This window comes from Falco biarmicus, chromosome 4 (genome assembly GCF_023638135.1).
Source record: "Falco biarmicus isolate bFalBia1 chromosome 4, bFalBia1.pri, whole genome shotgun sequence".
Taxonomy (NCBI): Eukaryota; Metazoa; Chordata; class Aves; order Falconiformes; family Falconidae; genus Falco; species Falco biarmicus.
This window is the reverse complement of record NC_079291.1, coordinates 41,317,040-41,339,147: the sequence shown is the minus strand read 5'-3', so window position 1 is coordinate 41,339,147 and position 22,108 is coordinate 41,317,040. Positions and strand designations below refer to the sequence as shown.

General features: G+C 38.2%; 1 protein-coding gene across 1 annotated transcript in view; it reads right to left on the bottom strand.

The window, feature by feature from the left end:
* PLXDC2 (plexin domain containing 2) overlaps positions 1-22,108 on the bottom strand; it is a 271,468-nt gene that overhangs the window by 242,677 nt on the left and 6,683 nt on the right. The gene's annotated exons all lie outside the window — the stretch shown is intronic.

The following is a 22,108-nucleotide window of genomic DNA, read 5'->3' as shown; positions in this document are numbered from 1 at the left end:
GACCTTAAATTAATACAGCATTCAAGCAAAGGATAGTCACTGATACATCTTTAGAAAAACAGCAGGAGAAAAAAAGCCCAGGGAATGTCACAACCAGAACAGATACAGTGAGGCAAGCCAGGTGGCTACCTGGGTTAAACAAAGACTAAAATGAGTTTTTTCTAAAAATGTACCAATATGCAACCTCAAAGACACCTTCACAGCAAGCCCTAGAATGGCACACAATGAAATACTATGTTACCCATTCTGATCATCAGGATGACTAGTAACAACACAGAAGGAAAAAATCAGATATTTGACCAGCTTGCACCTCAAGGTAGTGATTTGTTTTCCGTAACTACTGCAGCTAGTCTCTAGGAGGCCTGGTAAACATTTTGAGTCTCCGGTACTGCTAAGTTCAGTAGTGCCCAAATGATAGATGGAATTAGTAACCATAGCCATAAACTGAAGAGTTTACTGGGGATTTTCCCTAAAAAAGCTCTCATATAGATGGGACTAAATGGAGCTATGACAATAAGAACAGATGGCAAAATTATTTCTTAAGCCATGTTAAATCAGTTTTTCCTCATTCTGTTTTCCATACTCTAAACTAAATGACCAATGGTGGTAAAATTTGTCTTTGCAGCAACAGCAACAGATTTTTCTGCTGTCCCTGGCTACTGCCAGGAGCTTTGAATTTTACTTTGGAAATTACAGAGGCAAAAGGGCATATTATCCCCTTTATCATTTTATTTTACGTCTCCACTCTTGTAAGGTGCTTCAGCTGTAGAGTCTCAGACTGAAGTGATTTAGTAGTTTATATTTTCAGATACAGTCCCTCTTAATAGAGTTACTCTACTCATAAGATAAATATGAGATCATGCTTCCGTATTACCCCTGGGAAACTTCTCATGAAACACAGAAGGCAAATTCTGTCCTGAGCTGGATGAGGCTGAACATAGGTGAGTTTGTAAAATGTTATCTGGGTTACCTGGATCTCATTCCAACATTCACCTGCACTTTAAAATATGGAAGGTGGCTGATTTGTGAGGGTATAAATCATCCTTGAACAAAAACTCTTTGGAATTCTTTAACACCTCCCTTGGAGGCAGCACAACTTCAGTCTCCAGTGTTTTACGTTAGCTCCTAATTTAAAGCTAATTGTAGAGCAGGTCACATTCAAGTCACTGGAAAAAAAGCCCGGTTACTTTTTTTGGTGTGTGAGCAAGCCCTAAAAGAAAATAACAAAACTATTAATTAAACCCATTTAAAAGGAAAAGACAACCCAGCTGCAGTTATTTAGAATTATGTGTAATTTTTCTACCCAGTTACTTTCCCAGGTAAGCACAGGGGCCATTACTTTGTCAATCTTTATGAAAACCAAGCCACAGCGTATCTCAGGTTGTCACACACCGCCACACCTGGCTTGGCCTTTGTAATCACAGTATTTGAGCTGTAATTTGCAGACATCTACTGGCACTTTCAACTAACTCCTTCTCTTACCCATCCCTTCTTTTCCCCAACAGCATGGAAGACACCTATGAATCATCAGACCTGAAAACTGAAGCAATGTTTCCTCTGGGTGCCATGCAAAAAGACCATTTTCATCAGAAGGCAAACATGTTTTTTTTCCATAAAAGGGTGAATTCAAAACATTAAAGAATCATCACATTTCAGAGAATGTGAGTGCACTCAAGCCAAAAATAGTGGCTGCATAATATATCATCTTCATTTTACATCTGCGATAATGCAGAGACTGAAACCATTCCCTTCTTTACTTATTTACGTGCAACAACAATCAAGACCCTTTTCCAGGCAGCAGCAGGCACACCAAAAAATAGACTTCAGTCTCCACTGCTACCCTGTGACTCAGGATTGAGAAGAGATAAATCCCAGCAGCATGACACAAGATAATTAAAACATAATAAACTATAGCTCAGCTTTACAAATAAAGTAATCTGCACAAGAGTGACAAGATGCCAAAGCTTTGGCACATACAATGCATAAACAGACAACATACCATGTCCAGACTGGGCACAGCGTGATACCTGCTGTTCACTAGGCTATGTGAAATGCTTACCAAGACCTTGGATTAAGTTTACCTAGCGCATTTCTTCTGTTCATCCACCATCAGGCTCAGTAAAGCAAACAAGCTGTGAAATCAATAGCTTCCCATTTGTTCATTTTTAGGAGAGGCACAATGCTGGTTTATATAAAAGAGCCTCAACTGCCAACATTTCAATGAATCTGAAAGGATTTACCAGCCACTGACCCAAAAAGACAATCGGCACACACCAGTGAGCCTCACTAGACAGACGGTTTAGTAATAGTGACACAACCTTTAACTTCTGGGTCACCAGATATAAAATAACATTACTGTCCAGTAACTAACTATTCAGTGACCCAAAGGACACAAGAAGAGTTGGCACTCACAGCCCTTTTTTTGAACTTATGATGAGCAATTTCTGGCTAGACACCAGTTCTCTACAGTGCCAGGCTAAAGGATGCCAAGTCTATTCTGTTCCAGCCAAGGACTCACACAGGTATTTCAATGGGTTTACCCAAGAGCTTAACAATTGAGTACAAGTTTGAAGGTTATATTGGACTGGGATCAAAGTGCTCAGCACTAAGCTCTCCCGATGAACTTCTCTGTATGCACATGTATCGCAAAAAAATGAGAAAGACCTAGATCCTGAAAGGTATTTAGATACCAAAATCCCATTGTTGCAATATGCTTAAATATCTCTGAAAATATGAGCCAAAACCATTCTCTGCACTCCCAATTCTCTGTTTGTTGGGAGCCTTAGTGAGGAGGCCAGTGACAGAACAAGTACTCAGAAAGGCAAATTCCACATGGCAACACAACGTGCTAGAGAGAGTCATCACAGTTCACTGTACCAGAACTCAGACTGTTTCACAACCATACGAGTTTCTGCTTCTCTTATTTTGACATCATCCATCAGCACTAAAGACTCTTCAAAACAAAACAATAAAAAATGCTTCCAATTCTATGACAGTCCGACAAAAGTAGCCATAGTTTAACTGCAGTTGCAAAACAACCAATACATTACACTGAGTCATATGCACCTGTTTCCCTAATCTGTATAAGGGAAATATCTATTTATTTATAGACACTCATTCCAACAGGTCAACTAAAATTCTGTTACAGCTGGATGCTAAAGGAAAGAAGCCATACTACTCCTTAAGTGAATAGTCATGCAGCACATTCAGCTGTGGTACATTTTTTCTCTTAATTTCCCTTTTCTGAGTGTGCAGTCTTTTGAGACACAGAAGAATGCACGGCACTTGTCAAACTATCATTATTCCAGAAACTGAAATACATAAAATAATAACTGATGCAATCAAATGCACATCCAACTATCATTTGCTTGGAACACAAACAAGCAGATAGCAAATTATTTGATTTATAACTAATTCACAGAAAGGAAGAGGAGTTGAAAAGAAACCTATAGAAATACATTCTTCAGGACTTGGCAGAAAATAATGACTGAACAAGCATCTCAAAAGGAAAACTAACGAATGACAACAGGAGCAGCACATGTGTAATGTGGAGATAGAGTGCAAGAAAATTAAACAGGTTGCTTATGGGAAAATAACCACCTCCTTCATATTTTGCTCAGAAAAAACACATGGTTCCTAATGGAATTCAAGACTATTATTCAATCAGAAGCTTCTCATGAAGTCAGAAACTGTGAAAGTATGCTTCCAAAAGCAGAGCCCCAGGAGATAATTGAAGCTTTAGAATCACAGTGGTGATTTTCTTGAACACTCCTCCCCAGGTTACCTAAAATAATATCCATCAGACAAGAAAATACAATGCAGTGACATAAAGGTTACAGTCAGTGAGATGTAAATAAAGCAAGCAGAAGAAAATAAAATGTATAAACAATATTTTGGGAAAACTATGTGTGACCACTTGCACATGCACACACACACATGCAGATTCAACTTTACTATACAAAACATATACTTGAAAAAACCCCACATGTCAAGAAATTCTAATTCCCCTTTGGAAAGGCTGTCCAGAATCTTCACATACCTTACCAGTGTTTGAAGAGCCTTGTGATATCTGCAGTTTTCAGAACTTAAACACAGTTTTCAAGATCACACTCAAGCAGGTTTTCTAAAGGAAACACTGAATAAGAGGGACATGACATGTATAAATGCCCCAGATGTCATAGCAGCGTCATGTGAGTAGCCAGTCTCTGCCTTTAAACTGATGGAGATTTAAATGGAAGCCACGCTGACAAAGCAGATCATAGCCTGAATATTCACACATTACAACTGCCTCACTAAAAGCAAGAAATATTTTTATGGAAGTTGTAGAAAGTGAGAAAGGCTCTTATTGAACGGAAAATTCAGTTAATAAATCCTGTGATGCCATAGGATTGGAGAGAGAAGAAAACGGAACAACTTTTTTCTTCCCAGGATCAGTACTGAAATTAAATCTGTGGTCTTCTCTGTCACGCAACCAAGGACATCCAGTACTAAATTAAAATATTAGAAGAGTCTCATATTCCTCATATGAGGAGTAGACCCCACTCTGTGTTCCTATTTCAGATATTAACAGATAATGGTGTGTTAAACTTACTGTTTGCCTTGAAAGTTCCCTCATCATCAAATGAACTTTGTCACTGCTGGTCTGAAGTTAAGGTCAGAGGACAGCAGGGCAGAGATCTCTTTGCACCATTTGCCATTTAGTGCTACATATAACCAGTGCACTCATTAAAGTTAAATGCCAATCTCATGAAAATTCCATTGTCCAAGTCCTACAGCCATGGAGACTAACGCAATTTTTGCCTAAATGAGATAATTTAGCCATTAATCAGTCCAAGCTAGGCAAAATGTATACCATGTAACACAGAGGGGTGCAAAACTGTCTCTCTCTGTAGCAAGGTGCAGTGCCAGTGAGGAAGGCTTAGAGAAAGGATTATCAGCCTAGGGTATAGTATTTGCAAGCTAGCAAAGTCTAATTTATGGGCTAACAAGTGTGCGGAGAGACCTTGAAATAGGGAAGCAATACAAACTACTCAGACTAAGACCCAGTGGGCAAAGGTGGCCAAATAATGGCAAGAAATTAAATAGGCTTAATATACTACTGGGCTTTCACAGATGAGTGCCATTAGCTCACATAATTTCATTTTCTAAAAGATCAATTACAAATTGAATAGATTGTGGCTTTCATTCTTTGGCTTCTAGAGTTAAAAGAACCTCCAACCTAGTGAGGGCAACTTGGAATTTATATAAGAAACAAATAAAAAATGCCATTATTATTATTTCTTACAAATCTCATAATTTCTTGAGACTTGTGGCATTTAATTTCGGAGTCAGTTGCATGGTAAAGCTTGATTCATGAAGGCAGGGGTACAAACCTGCTATCAACTGCATTGAAAAAAGCCTGAACACCATAGCAGCGTGAATCTATTGCTTGTTCAATCTACACATTGGAGTAGGAAACGTATATTCCAACATAACCAAAGAAAATCTGAAATTTTACATTCCAATTTTCTCCACTTACACTGAAAAAAATAACTTTGAAGTATATAGTGAACTAGTGTCAGGCAAAACAGTGCAGTACTTGCTCCTCATAAAGAGGAGGTTTCCAGACACGGAAAAATTTGGCTGCTACATTCACATCCTTATTACTATAATGTTTTTTCTGACATCTGCTGCCCTATAATCAGTGCTTGGATGCTAATAATGACATGGGATAAGATACTGTACATCTAATCAGTGCTTCAGCAAACCAAAGAAAAAGACTGAGTCAGAAGCAAAAGAAAGAATTCAATATCAAACATGGAATGGAAGTTCGGCTTCTCAGGTGTCCCCATTACTTGATACATTTGCAACATGCAGTAAAATAAATACATAAATAAATAAACAGACAGATATATCAAATAAGGTACTACCAAAAATAAATTCCTAAATCACAATTGTATTTCAAACAATTGCTGCAACACATGCCTTTTCTGAGAGTCCTGAGGGCAGAAGTGCTCCTAGAGCTACCAGAGCTTCTCTTCATATGACGCAGAAACATATGCAATCGGTGTTGATGGCGCAGGGTAAAAGGTCCCATAGCCATCCTTGCCCTTCTTCCTAAAGTTTTCGGACAGAGGTCTTTATTTCTGTGTGGAAATGCACAGGCAACATAAATACCAGCTTGCTTGAATGCTAGAGCCCAAACAACACAGTTGTGATTTCACTCCCCCTGTGATCTCAACCAGGGTGGAGGCTTCCTTGCTATAGAAATCATCCAAATATATTAAAAATTCTCACCGCCCTCGAAGACAAAAGGCATAAAGAAAGAATCACTGTTCTCAAAACTGCTGGAAACTAGGCACAGAAATTGATTTTCAGTTAGGACTTTTCACACAGACATTACCTGAAAGGATGGGATTGAAACTCAATCTCCTGAAAACTGGTTTGGGGACTGTTCTACAACTGTGGAATGAAATTATATGTTGCAGTCTTCATTACTTGAAGTCTTCAAGTCAGATTTTGTTTAACATACACTTATACTCAGGCCTTAATACAACATTGAAGTTGCAAACTCCCATGGAACCATAGGAATTGACACCGTACTTAGCTGCTCACCACAGAGCTTACGAGGATTGTTTGATGATGGGTAGATGCTTCTGACACACAGATATTCCTGAATCTGTCTTGAATTTTTAAACTAGCCTGTACAGCCCTGTTATCCCTTGGATACTCTGAAGAAAGATGTTAGACACTGGACAACTGAAGAGAGGTTTGTTGCTCTTTGTCCCCTGGAAGCAGATTTGCAAGACCAAAACAGGTTCCAAGAAGACAAAAGCAAGAGAACATAGTATCAGTACCTCCAACTGTATACTTACTTTGTTAGACTGACTCAAGCTTACCACACCAGCTACATTTGCTTGGTCTCTCTGAAACAGCTCTTCTGACCACCAGTTCTACCACTTCACCAAAATTCTCTTTGCTACTTTGAGCCTTTCTGGTTTCTTTTGCCTAAATGACATTTCAGAAAAGGGAGGAATGGTGCAGAGTGAAGAGCTGGGATCCTCTCACTATGTTTCCCATCTTCAAGGACAAATGTCCTTCTTCTTCTGTCAGTGGGTGCTGGGACACACACACAACTACCACCCCCACACACTCCCTTTTCTTTTTTTTTAAATATCCCTAGATGTTTCTTAATTATGTTAAATTTCTGGATTAGTTTTAAACTGCTTTTGCTAGTTAAAAGCCTAATACATAATGATAACATTTTATTAATTGTTATCCCACCAACTTTGTAACAACACATGCATTAGTCACATAACTGAACTTACTTCACCTTCAGGAGCCAACATGATCTAAACACGGTACTTGAGCATAACTTAATTACAGGATTAGGGAACGGGTTGTCTGGTGTGCATGACATGCCTGTATCCCTTCAGAATTCTTGAAGGGCTCAAACACAGCGCTATGATGTTTCATTTTCAATCCTCCGCTACACAGGGGCCACAGTGGTTTTAAAAACCAAATACCAGTCATCCTCTTGATATTTAAAATCATGCTGCAAGGTCTGGACAGACTGCAAAGCAGTACAGCAGGGTCACGTAAGTACCTATCACAGTACCATTACAGAAAAACCTGGAGTGAAATCTGTAGTTAAACAGTCATGCCACGAAGGCTGTGCAGAAGCCAGCAGGTCAGACACACAACTGTGATAAGAAACCACTCTTGTTGGGACAGCCGGAGCAGAAACAGCAAAGTTACGATATAATCTGTGCCCATAGACAGCACTGCTGGTGACACTGCATAAGAAGCTGTGGCATTCGTTTTAGAGTCTAGCATGCATGATTTAAGTGTCTCTTCAGATCATGGCAGAAAGGAAATTTCAAGGCCAGAACATTGCAAAAAAATCGGATTCCCTATGAACATTTCTACTTCTCTTTTATCTCCAACCACAGACTTTGGGCAACACCCTTCCCTTGCACTGCTCCTGCAGGTGCTTATCTGTGGAAGATTGACTGAGCGGTGTTGGAGGGCCCACTCATCACCTCCCCAGATGGACAAAACACTTTTCTCCACAGTATTGCACAACCGGACCTGAAAGGAGCAGTTTAAGTTATAGAGCGGTTATACTGGAGTTAGGACTCCAGCACCCTGTAGCCTCGTGCATCCACTGTATATTGTTTCATAAACTTTAGGTATGCAATGAAGATCTCTTTGACTTTGAAAGGGAAGCACATTTAGAACCTCACTGCTTTATTGGTTACTGATCTTTGTATTTACAGCATTAATTTATTCATGGCCAATATATAACTGTTTGTTCTTTACCTCAAATATCTCCCCTTCTCTGATTTTTCTCCCTAAATATGTTTATAGAAAGCTATTACATCTTCTTCCAGACTTTATTTTGTGACACTAAAGAAATTTATCCTGACTCACAGAGAATAAATTGTCCCTTTTCATTGCAAATACGCTCCCTCTGCACCTGTTGCAATTTGAATGAGTTTTTATTGCAAATCAATGATCAGAACTTTATGCAATATTTTATGCTCAGTTATATCAGCGTACTTCTCACTGCTGAAAAAAGCTGGTTCTCATACCTTTTAGCAGTACTGTCACACCTTTTTAAGGTCCAGTCTTTGTGCAGTATAGGAGGCATATGAAAGGTTTTTCTCAGCTTAGAAGCAGAAAATTTTGCTATCCAAATGTGTGAATTTTAACTTTGTATTGTTTCATGCCTTTTTCATACTCCATCATCTCCTAACTACTTTTTACATTATTTTCTAGTTCTCCTCTGACACAAATTAAAAGGTATCAATCAGTACAACAGTAGAACTTACTGGCATACGTCCAGTTTTTATGACAAATCTATTATGGAAATACTAAAAAAGACCAGTCCCAAAGCCAACTTATGAGATTTTCTATTTGCTTGGAGGTAAGCGTCTTCTGTTTTCTCTTTCATAGAGTTTTGTCATGTCCATTACAATTCTTCTGTTAGTATGTGTACTAGTTTCTCCAGCTAACAACTTCCATGTGATACTATACCGAATGCCTTTGGGAAGAAAACTAAAGTAAGACCTACCAGCAACCCCTTTCTCTAAAGAGAAAATAATAATCTTACTTTTCTCGAAAAGTCCATCACCTAGATCTTAATTTAAAAAAAAGGTAAATTATTATGTCAGTAGATAATTGCAATTTTAAAATATTTTTTTCAAAGTGTGTTCTAAAGCCTGAGTATAATTGCCTGCATCACTGTTTTTCTCATTCCAAAAAATAAGATATATGACAAAATATCATTTATTATCATATAAAAAATGATTCTTTTTTCCTAGAGAAACACTGAAAATGAAAGGTGAAACAGTGAAAGCTTCTTTGTTTTTTGAGTTAATACATTTACCCAATTTAGTAATGTCTTAAGGAAAAAAAAAAAAAAAAAGAAAGAAAAAGGGAAGAAAAAACATGTTCCTTACAAAACCGTCTGCAAAACAAACACACACACACATGCCCTTAAAATACAGATGGAGCCTGGAGTGATATTCCGTTGAGAATGTTTTTGATTTTTATTATCATTATGACGTGAAGAAGGCAGGGAATTTCTTTGCTAAAACTCTTGGACAAAGTTATGAGTTCTTTTTGAGTATCTGGGTTTAAAAAGGCTTCTCTTTCAACAAAGCACTTTGTATAATTTGCTTCAGAATCTGTGGGCCTGCTGAGTTCCTTCTTTATTCATGTTTCACTAGACCTATAATTAAACACTCTTCAAAAATGCATCACTTCGGGTGTCCTAATGAAGAATACTGAGGAACTGGCAATAGTTTGCTAAGGGAGAGCAAAAGCTGCTTCACTGCTTACGACTATTTCTTGCAAGATTCATTCTCTTCAGCAGATGGAGGGCTGCAGTAAAAAATGGATACTCAGGGCTGGAGAGGTCATAAAACTCTCAAGAGCAGGAAATTACATAGGCATATCTGCCAATGCGATCTATTTATGAAAACTCATTAGGCGTTCCCAGTGTCTTCTGTTCCTGTTTCCCCAAATAAGAGAACTGTATTTTAAGAGCAGTAAACACAAATAATTTTGTTTTAATTTAAAGCTTATTCTTGCTATTTGCTTTTATTTGCTAAGCATATAACTCATGCCAAATAAAATGTATCCACCTGCTACAGTGAAACCAATTAGATGATAAGCCATCAGGGGATTTTCTCCCTTGAAACTTGATCCTGCAGCCCATGGAGAGTTCTGACGCAGTAAATACCTACTACAGCATTGATACCGCATGATTTGGCTTTTGTTTCAACACGAGTTTTAGCCCCCGGTTCTAACAACCTTTGAAGGCCCTGCGTTATTACGCCATAGCCATAAGTCTCGGGGAGAAGAAGTCACCCGCCGCTCAAGAGCTGTGACACATGTCAGCTGACTGGACTGCACTGTGGACACTTCTTCCTTCTGGGACAGAGAGCTCCAAGAGCCTCATGCACTTTCCTTCCCCTTGCGCTCTAGCCAGCCACTGTGAGCTGCTGGACCCGGGCTGCTGCATCACGGAGAGCTATAAACCTTAACAGGCACATTGTAACTGGACCCACTGGGACTTTTGCCAGAGAAAGGAAAGCAAATTGAGACTGACATCCGTAAGTATAGTGGTGTAAAATGATCATCAACATGAGAAGTTGCTTGTATAAGGACTAGAAAAAAAAGGTGATCAGAAGAACCCTGATATCCTCGGCACTGTATTTGAATGCACCATGAGTTGCTATTAGAAACAGTACAAGGTCCTAACAGAAGTGAAAAGTTGAAAAGTAAAAGCAAACTTCGGGAAAAGATAATTACTAGATGCTCTTTGCAGTCCTCTATTGATTTAGCACTTTGATTTGTGCTGTGTATAAAAAAGATGATAAAATACCGAAAACAGTAATTAAGCTAGGTTAAAGAGAGTTGTGGTTTCCTGAATACATCACATTGTTTGTATCAATTAACGAAAGCAAAACTTGGAATGGAATACACTCTTTGAACAGTAAAAGGAAGGTTACTGGTACTGCTGGGAAGTAAATACACCAAGTGTTCAAAATAACATCCTTATTACAGAGACCGTGGAAACCAATGCATAAATAGGCAAATAAAGAATGAAAAAAAAATAAATTACTGTATAACTGATAAGAGGCCTTGTCTTTAAATATGTCTATATATACACACAAGCATCTATACATGTATCTACACAACTGCAATTGGGCACCAGTCAAAACAGGTTCATAAATATTATCAACATACAAATCCAAGATGTCTCACAGCTCCTTCTAAATATTTCTAATTTATTTTGCATTCTTCCAACACAGTTGTGACACTATACATTTCCTTAAATAATATCAGGAAACAAAGACAACCAGGATCATAAGACCTGGCAGCCTCTTGTACATACAACCCAGTGCTTCCTAGACCAGCAGCTTCCCCCAGGCCACTTAGAGCTGCAGCGCTAGCTCTTCAGGAATCAACGGGAAATGTTGTTCAAGAAACATGAATACCCTGTGATTACATGAGAATACTGATCAGAAGTCGACGTGTCTCAAGACTGACTATTATCTTTTCTATCTATTTTGGTTTCAAGGACTAAATGGATGGAATTCAATTTGATCCCAAGCGAAAGGCTTACTAAACTGCAAAACCTCCACATTACCTGATATTATTAAAAGTGAATATAAAATAAACTGCCCAAACTAAATGTAAAATATAACCTTGTATACTGCACATCTAGAAGTGCTTAAGGAGATTTTGGGCATTTAGCTCCCACTGATGTCAGTGCTAAACACCCAAGATCAAGAACTTAGGAAACTGTACAGTAAGTCACAGAACTGCATTGGTGTACCTGTAAGTTAATTTCATCTTATTACCCAAATTCTGGTATTTTCAGGTTTGCTGAGAAGGTTCCAGATGTAGTGTGGTTGTTCTAAAGGCAGACATTCCAAGCTAAATGGAGGCCATGTTTCATGGAAGTTAAGCAAAGGATTAGAAAACTTTTAATATATTTTTTCCAATAAATCTGCCCTAAATATTCAGACAACTGTATATCTTTCAGAATTGAGGCAATAATTTTACTTGATGACTTGATTAAATTTCCAAACCAGATAATTGTTCTTTAGAGAAAAGAAAAACATCCAGCTGATGCATTTAATTTATAGTAGACCTTAAAATAAATCATACAGGTCATTAATTTTATATTGCAGAAGGCCTATAAATTAGATTAAATGCTCAGTTGCATATATTGCACAAGAAAATTAACAGTTCACATTTGGCTGCCTTTTCTTGGTCATCACTTCTTTGGGAACAACACTTCAGCAACACAGCAACACAGCATGTCTTTTTCAAAGTAAACTGAGCTGATGAATGATTTATTTATTTATTTATTTATAGGCTACACATTACACAACCTTCAGATGAAGCAAAGAATCAAAAAAGCTGTTGTGCTGGTCTCCACATTGTAAAGAATATGGGCTTCTTCTAGCACCAGAGCTTAAATTCTACTGCTTAAAATCTCTGCTGGTGGTAGGTCCCAAAGCCAAGCTCAGTCACATACCAAGTCAGATTTTTGCTACCTGTGAATATGTAGTGTAATTTAGTGAAAGACCAGGTTTATTTAAGTGTAAGCGAGAAGAAATATGAGGGAGTCACATACTTTTTGTTTTGTCCTTGCATACTGAGGCAGAGGAACTCATGTTCTTAGGGAAATGCATCTGAAGGGAGCATTTGGAAAAACGTCTTAGTAATGTAAATGTCCTTGGGCTATGGCATTCCTCCAGATTGGTCCTCTTCTAAGGATATTTCTAGGGCCTTCATTATCTCCTTCACACAGAGGCAAGAGATGATGAGTGTAAGCCTAGACCCACCTAGGCCTCTGCTTCTCTTTACAAACTTTTGCTCCAGGACAGTGCAGATCTCTGCCAATTCCTTTGGCCTCACATAACTGCCACTTGTACTTGTTACCCATAGCATCAAAGGAGAAATCAAAAAGTAAGAAAATGAGAAAGAGGAGAACGGAACTGCAGGAAGGTTTTCAAAAATCTAAAATGGCAAATAAATACAATGCATAACTAAATAACTTTATACAGAGATGAAGGGTTTTGTTCATTTTTGGGGAGGATTTGGGGGTTTTCGTGGGGTTTTTTTGGGGGTGTTGTTTTTTGTTGTTGCTGTTGTTTTGTTTGTTTCTTGTTTTTTTTTATAGATGTGCTTATTAGTATTACCATGGAAGCAAAACAGATTCCCTAATTACTTTAAGAGACTACAGCTCTACTCAGCAGTAAGCCTGAATGGCATCTTGCAGCAACAGAGAAAGGAAAAACCCAGTCTTGGATTGCCAAATATTTAAATGGAAGTTAAAGAGCTGTTGGCAGCATGGTGGAGTTCTGACAGAAGTTGTAAAGATGCTGTTGGCTTGTGTTTTAGTCAGTAGTTCTTGTATATTCAATTTTGTCTGGAGCTTCATCACTATGAAATATACAGTGTCTGCTCTGAAGGTTAAACATGAAAACACAAATTAGAACTGTGAGATTTTTTTTCCTTGTGCCTACACCATTTGCTGTGTGTGATCTTGGCAAGTCATTCAATACTCCAGTGCTCCATTGGTAAAATGAAAATAAATAATAGCAGTTATGAGACATGGCAGTTTTGTGGCTAAATCCATCAGTCTTTACAAAGTACTTTAATATATGGTGATGATGAAACCTACAGAAAAGCTTATAAATAGTTATTTCAAAATTCAAAGCCATCCATTCTAAATCCACAAATACTAAGTAAAATATATTACAGCATAAATATCAAGAAGGATGGGAGGGAGAAAAAGCACATGACATGACTTTAAATCATGAAATGCACATGGGATTTCTCATGAGTTTGTGGAATGATGGTTATTATTCTTCAAATGTCATTTGGCTGGATAAATATGAACAGCAGGAATAGCTATAGTTCAATGAACTTCCTACTGATACCTTGGCAGGTGGTTATCAAAATCCCTGAGTAGGAGCAGAGGTGCCTTATTACTGATAAAAAGAGTACGTTGAGGGGGATGGGTACCCTGAAACAGAAGCATGTTTTAAGATTCCTGGGAAAGATGAAGACTGGAGCAATTTGCCTTGGCAAACAAAGATAAATGATCTACCATGTCAGTTAACAAGTTAAGGAAATACAGCCCACAACTGCAGAGGGATGCGCAGTGAAAGCAGAACACATTTACATTCAGCATCCCATTTATAATGAAGCCATTATTTTTTGGTTATATCTTAGTGCTTTCTGCTGTGATTTGCAGCACCACAATGATGGTCAAAGGATACTCTGTCAAGCTACAAGTTAAACCACTATTGCCACAGTACAGCTGTAAATATACAGAAAATTACCATGGGCCCAAACAGACAGCCTGTACTTATCTTTATCATCACTATTCATTTTTTTCCTCTTTCCCCTCAGAAATGCATGTTTATAGGAGTGTATAAACAACAGGATCTTTGAAGAAGTACTACAGAGCAGAGGAGTCCCACTCTGCCTTCCTGTCCTGTCCTCCCCCCATGCTGTGCTGCCTTACCAAAACAGGTGTTCAGGCATGAAAAAGCAGCATTGCTCCTGAATGCCTAGAAGCATAGCCCAGCACAGATCTGGACAAAAAGTCTTTTCATTCCTCAGATATTTTTTACAAGGCAGCCATTGATAAGAGCAGTCACCTGGCAGGGAGATACAGGTTAGGAACCTTTCTTTTCCAGTTTACCTGTCCTATATAATTAAGAAGTTTCTGACATTCCTTAAACTGTGCAACAGACAGTTCCTCCTTTTGCTGATTTTCAGGGGTACAAAATCAGAGAAAGTATATTTTAATTTTTTTTACTTCTTTTTAAAGATTGAAAAAGAAACTGAATTAGAATAGAAAAAGCAGTATTTTCCCATAAAAGGACACTGCTTCCCTACAGAGCTTCTGAGTATATCCTTTCCTATCTCCGCTCTCTGGCTCCCTACAGATTTAAATTAAGGGAGCAGAATATTGGTCCTCAAAGTAACCTGTTTTTTTTAATCCACATGGATGCTTTGATCTCTTTCCTCTAGACTTCCAGGCTGAACAGCTCCACAGAATTAATATGGCTGCTGAAACATATAAAGTGAACTGAATCAGGCCTTTCATTCCTGCCCAGCAACCGTTCTGACAGCTCTCACAGTCAACCCATGGACTGTAGTCTGCTTGCTCCTCTTCTTCCCATTTCAAGAGCCTCAAGCATTTTGAACGCCAATGGATTTCCTTTACCCTTACAATTAGGCAAATTACATCATTGTAAGTAGATAATACAAATATAAACATCAGGAATTAAACGGGCAACCAGAACCTTTCATCCTCCAAATCCCAAATACCCACAGAGTATAATGAACAGCTTTGGGAAATGCAGTACATTTTCAGTACCAAGGTAGAAATCACTCCCATTGATCATCTTCCTGGAAATGTACAAGCCACGCTTACTACCCATGGGAAAGTGGTTATCTAGCTGCACCGTGACCAAAAATCCCACACTGCAATATTTCACATACACTAAGGGTTGTTGAGCACAGTGCAGAATTAGAGGGAAGGCTTTGTGGCCTAAAGACTCTTTTCAAATTGGCCCAAACTGCTCTTATAGGAGTAAACTGTGGCTGTCTTAAAGCATGTGGGGGTAGAATTTAACCTCTTTTATCCTAAATTTAATTCTAGATATGAAAGGCCCTATAAAGATTTTCGCAACACCTACCAGTGTGTTCTAGCACAAGTCACTCTGGCAAAGACTTTACATGTGCACTTCTCTTCAAGCACACATTTCAGTCGCATTCATGGAAGCTGCAAAGTGCTGCCCAAACTGAGATTTGCAAGGGTAACAACTGTTCTTTTTAAAATTAATTTACATCTCTTCCCTCTTTGCCTTCTACTTTATTGAAAACCTCAAAATGGATTTGAATTCTACATAAAAGTAAACAAAAAAAATCAACAACACCCCCCCCCCCCAAAAAAAAAAAAAAACAACCTTCTCTAGATCTCCAAAAAATAGATCATTGGAAAAAGAAGGACAACTAGCTGGCTATACAACTGTACCAGCACCAGTCTCAAAGACTCTCAGATAATTAGAGAGATTAAGTTAAAACTGCAGTGGATTTATGATGAACAATAAAACATGACTGTGTCAGTGCAAGACATAACCAAACACTGGACAATCTCCCTGGCCACAGAGTTTTTAAATTTCAGTGGGAACGCTGGCTTCATATGCACCCCTCTAAGTTCTGCCATAAAACAGCAGAACAGAGATAAAATAATGAAATTCAAATATAGGCATGGGAGGGTGAAGGCTAAAGCTAAAAGAATTGCTTTTATTTTACAGCCTACACTAAATACAGCGAACTTCTGCAAATATAGCTGGACATAACTTCCTATCCTGAAGACTCGCCTTCAGATTATTATTATGCCTGTCTGGGGGAAAAAATGTGATTCATTAACACCTCTGGGTCATCCCTTGAAGCCAACAGCAATTGTGTTTGTGTAAAGAGCAGAACAATAAACTGCAATTTTGCATTCAAGAAGCAGCATGCAATAAGTGTTCACACTTAAATTTGATGTGATCTGTGTGGGCTTATTGCCTCTCAAGCTCAGGCCACATTTCAGTCCCTTAGAGACAGATGTAAGATAAAATCTAAGTGAATATTTAGTTCGTGCATCTCCTAAATGTGTCTTGCACATCATAAAAAAAAAAAAATTAATAATCCCAGCACGGCACCCAGTTCTTAAAGGGGAATGCAACATGCCTGCATCAGAGGATACATTACTCTCTCCAGTCCTGTGCGCTTGTCCACTGCAACAGGAGGAGGTGGCAGTCAGTCTTTACTGCAGGCTGAACAATCCTGCTCTCTAGAAACTTTTTCAGGATCTGCAACAATGCTGAAAAAATACTGCAGCGGTTGCAAATGACCTGGGCATTTTGGGCCAACTTAATTCCAAGGTCAAAGATCAGAGAAAAATGTTAAATGTCTACATTTTTTTCAGTCCACCCATCTGCAGGACATCACTTGCATACATTGCTACTGTTAAACATTTAAGCACAATTCTATATAAGGGAATTTTTCCATAACTGGAGGCTAGGGATGCAACCCCAAATATTCCAAAGCACAAAGCCTGGTTTTGTTTTGTTGTTGTTAGTTTCTTGTATTGTTTTGTTTGGTGTGCATGTGTCCCCGATAGCTTTATTAGTCTGGAAAATATAATTTAAATTTCTCTTTAAAGTACATGGGGGGGGGGGGGGGGGGGGGGGGGACACACGACACGACTTGTATACTTTGGAAGCCTAGAATAATAGCTTCTTAAAATCCAGCTTTTAAAACTTATCACTATTACTGCAGAATGAATGAAAAACACCATTGGTGATAAAACAGCAGACACTGAAAAGTACTGATTGTATTAGAAGATCTATCAGTTCTGTTTTCTGCCAGATACTTACTCTACAGGAAACTTCAGCATGATTTATAGCATCAGAGGCACAGCACTGTACGTGGACTTTGTATAAATACATGTGTTATACAGCATTTGTCAATAATCTTTCTGCTGAAAAATTCATGAAGATACACTCCCAGAAAAGGCTGCTATCATATATGTGCAATGCTCATTTTCTGAGGATGAATTCTTCGACTGTTTAAAAAGTTTAAGTCAGCAATGCTGCAAACTGATTGCTTTGGAATCTTTCTTCTGACTAGTAATTACTGAATCTGGATTGTTATCTCAAAGTCTAATTACAGGAAAAATAATTTTGCAGTTTGTGAAACACCATCGTTCTCATCTCTCCAAGAACTCAACGGCAAAACCAAAGATTTGGACATAATGCTTCCACACTGTCAAAGTTCCAACCAGCAGAAATCTGACCCAGTATTTGTCTATCCTTCAGACACACTTGTGTTTAGAAAAGAAGCTTACATTACACTATAAAATGTGGCAGTTTGGGATCTGCTGTATAAACAGCTGACGGACAAAGCCTGAGCAAGGAGAGGAACACCAGAAACAGGCAAAATCTACAGAACTCCCAAACTAAGCTTTGTTGTCTCTACGCTAATCAGAACATTTGGTCAACTTTAATCTGGATTTTTCTTCCAGACAGACGCAGGTTATTTGCTCAGAGATCTGACTAGGATTTAAAAGCTTAGATCAGGGAATTCAAGGATGAGAATGCAGAGAGAAATTACAGCCCTAAATTTGGTGAAGCAAGGGGAAACTTGAAAGATAACTGGGTTACTGCAGAAAAAAGGAACTCATACACTCTGAGACACAAACAATGCATTTTTAACTTTGCCAAGGTAGTCACTTTTTCAAAACCACTTTCCTATTTGTAAAACTACTTCTACAAGGTCTTCCAACAGTGAGTAATGATGAATGTAAAGCACACAGCTATGATGACTATGGGAGTAATTGAGAAAGCTGTAAGACAAGTGTGGCCTGCAAACAGCAGTGGAGAAATGGAGCACACAAATTGCCTGCTGACAAGTCATGGGAATCAGAAGTCTGGGTTTGAACCACAGAAAGTACCTAAACGAGGTTATGAACACAAGCTGGATTCAAGCCTGCAGTACAACACAATGTTGAAGGACAAAAATTTGTCCAAGGAGCTGAAATAACACAAATTCATATCCAGGAAACAACACTCCCCCCCACACACCCCATAACCCCCACCCCTAAACCCACAAGTAAGCACAAAGTTTGACCCGGGTATGGCAGAACTGCCAATCCTCAGGCATCTCAGCTGAGGCAGAGTAAAAACATGCCTCCTTACTTAACTGCTTTTCAGCATGTATACATGGCTAGCTCAAGAGGCTGACAAAAGATAATGGTCATTCCTTTTTCTCCATGCAAACTAACAAGTTTACTACAGGAAGAGCCATTCTGCAGGTCATTTATGCTATTCCAGAAAATGGCTCTGAAATTAAACAAAACCAGTGTTAACAACTCTGTACAAAATATCCATGTAATCGTGCATGAAACCAAACAGAGTCTGAAAGAGCCAAGTATATTAGGTCAAAAAAAAACCCAGAAAAATGGGCTAAGCAAAAACACATGAAGAAAGACAAGCTTCTGAACAAGGCATGCTAAAATTAAAAACTCTTCACTATCATAGAAAGTTAAAACTACTGTCAATGCCCTTGCCTTCTGTGGCACAGAATACTTGGGGCTGCTGCTATTTTACCACATGCCTGAAGACTGTTATGGGGAAGAGCATTACTGATAGCCCTCAGTGCAGGGGGGCATGCGAAACAGACATTCACAACACAACTCCTCATCCCAGGGAAAGACTTCATGACCTAGGTAGTCCCTTCTAGTTATGTGGCCCTAGGAAAGAAATTGTTAATACTACTTACTACAATCATTATTATTTTATTGGTGCATTGGAAAGATGGAAATGCCTCCAACAGCTTGCAGCATTAGAAGTGAAATGAGAAGGAAGTTTGGGAAGGGTAAATACATTAGCCCTAACAAAACTGGAAGGAATTTTGGTTTTGCTTAGCTTGATATTTAATAGGGGAATGACCCCTTCAGTTTTCTGTGGTTGAATGCAAACATAAAAAGCTGTGTGCTTCCACAGTGTACAACTATACATTTCAATTATTAAGTCTTGGATAATAAATTTAAAAGCATTGCATTACATATATTTTATTCATAAAAACTGTTTTTAAAGAAAATGAATGACAGATGTAATAAAAAGTAAATGGAAACCAGGGCTGATGATAATCTATAATGGTGATTCACCCTATCAATTTTCTTTGTTTTGAGACTCCAACTTAGATCAGTATATGTTTAAATAAGAACCAGTAATAAAGTGTGTTGATATTGAGGTCAGGTTTCTGCAATACACCAAATGGTAAGCTTCTAGTCCATAAATGCCTTCACTGCAAATAAACCATAAATCTATTATCTTTACAGCAGCTGCAATCTGGAAAATGTGCTCTCTTTTAATTTAGCTGCTTTATGAATATCATATTAACCAAGAAGCAACCTGAATGAGAAATACGCTATGAAGTAAAAAAAAATAAAAATAAATCCTAACTGGATGATCAAGACAACTTTTTCTGAGCTATTCCCATCTTCCCTGTCATCAAATAAAAGGTTTCTACAAGAAAATAAAAAGTTCAGTTTTATAGGGCTTATAGTATGTAGCCAAATTCTCAACAACCATGAGTCTCAATTCAAGATGACTAGAAAGTTAACTTCCGACCTTGTCAAAATCTTGATCTTGTTCTAATTAAAAGTAAATAGTCAATGTTTTCTGTAGATTATGAAATGAAAAGTATGTACATATACACACACATAAACTCCAAAACAAAGTGCTCTTAAATTATGCTTATATATCCTAATACAATAATTTTAATCTAAAAGTCAAAATGAAAAATTTGAAAGGAGACATTTTATCATTATCAAAATAAGAAACTCAAAATGACTTGTTTTGACACCTCCCAGTTGAAATATTTGACAAGAGCATGTCAACTTTGACATAATTTTCCAATTTCAACTAGTTGTTGCTTGGAACATTTTTTTGACTAAGCCTATAAAACACCTGGTAGTATTAAACAGAAGTCAGGTATTCTCCTCTTCCAGAGTTTTCATGTTGTTCTAAGAGCATTTATGATGCTCAGAGGTTTAAAAATACCACATTCATTCTCCTCATAATTTTATTTTCACCTCCTCTGCCTCTTCCAAAATGTTGTCTTTTCTGTCTATCTCTCTTGAATCTCACTTGACTAACAAGTGCATGTCTGATCCATCTGACCTAGAGCATGGCCACATGAACTACTGAAACAGTGCAAGTGAGGAGTAAACAATATCTAAAGCAGGCAGGGACTGCAATGAGGAGATGAAGGACAGGAGAGAAGGGAACTCTGAAACCTGTCCTGCCACAAAAGAATTCCTAACAGAGGGCCTTGGGTTTATATCCCAGGGTGGCTGAGGTTGAATTGCAAATACACACTGCCTGGCTTGAAAATTCAAAAGGAGAGCCACATACACCCACACAGGAAAGCAGAAACACGCAGCTGGAGAATATCATGGAGCAACTATAGCAATAAAGACTCATGCTGGCTCCCAATTCTCTATGGAGGCCAAGACAGCATTTTCCAATGGATTTTTAGTTTAACTGCTGACGCATAAAAGAAGAACCTGCATAGTGGTAACACTCCACTCTTTTAACACTTCACCCTTCAGAAAAAACTAAAGTTGCAATGGATGATACTTGCTTTTTACAATCACTCTAGCAACAACTCTTGTGAAGAGAAAAACTGTAATTATTCAGCCCAGATGCAGTATTGCCCATTTAATATTTGCAGGATTCACATTATGACGCTGGGGGGGGGGGGGGGGGGGGGGGGGGGGGGTGTGCATGGGGGGGGAGGTAAAGCTTGAACAGAAGAGAAAATTACATGTGACTCCAAGTCCTTATTACTGGACAAGTGTTGCATCTTATTCTGCTATTAAATGCAGGCAAAACTTCCAACAGAATCTCCCCTATTAACTACAGCAGTTAAGGAAAGCTGCAGTAAAAAATATAAATGGCATTGCATCCCTGTAACATAAACAGCCCTTTGACACAGTTCAATTACATCTATAAAGAAAAGGACCAGAGCTCCTAGCATCAACTGTGAAACAACATATACTTGAAACACTACCAGAGACAGGTTAAATGTAAAGGTTTATATGTTCCATTTGTGGAACTCTCCTTATTCAAGTCAAGGATTTTTCACTCAATAAAATGATATGGGATAAACGATGCTTGCCTCAAGTCCAAAAAAGTCACTATGAGAGTATCTTTTAAAAAAAGAAAAAAAATCATCTGCTTATAACGGAACCTAGGGAGTGTTCATATTAAAAGATAAAAGCTCTAAACCAAGTAGGAACAAAATCTGATTTTAAAAGCCTCATTTCTTGACATTAAAACTCTACCTAAAGCAGCATTTTAAATGCCTTTACCTTGTCTGCAGCCACAGAAAGTGTATGTTAAACTCACACTGAAGCCACATATATCATTGACAAATGAGAGACAGAGGCCTCAAGCTAAGAGAGCACTTGAATTCATGCTCATATTTTATCTAGCTGCAGAGCTCAAGGTGAACCCTTGTGTAC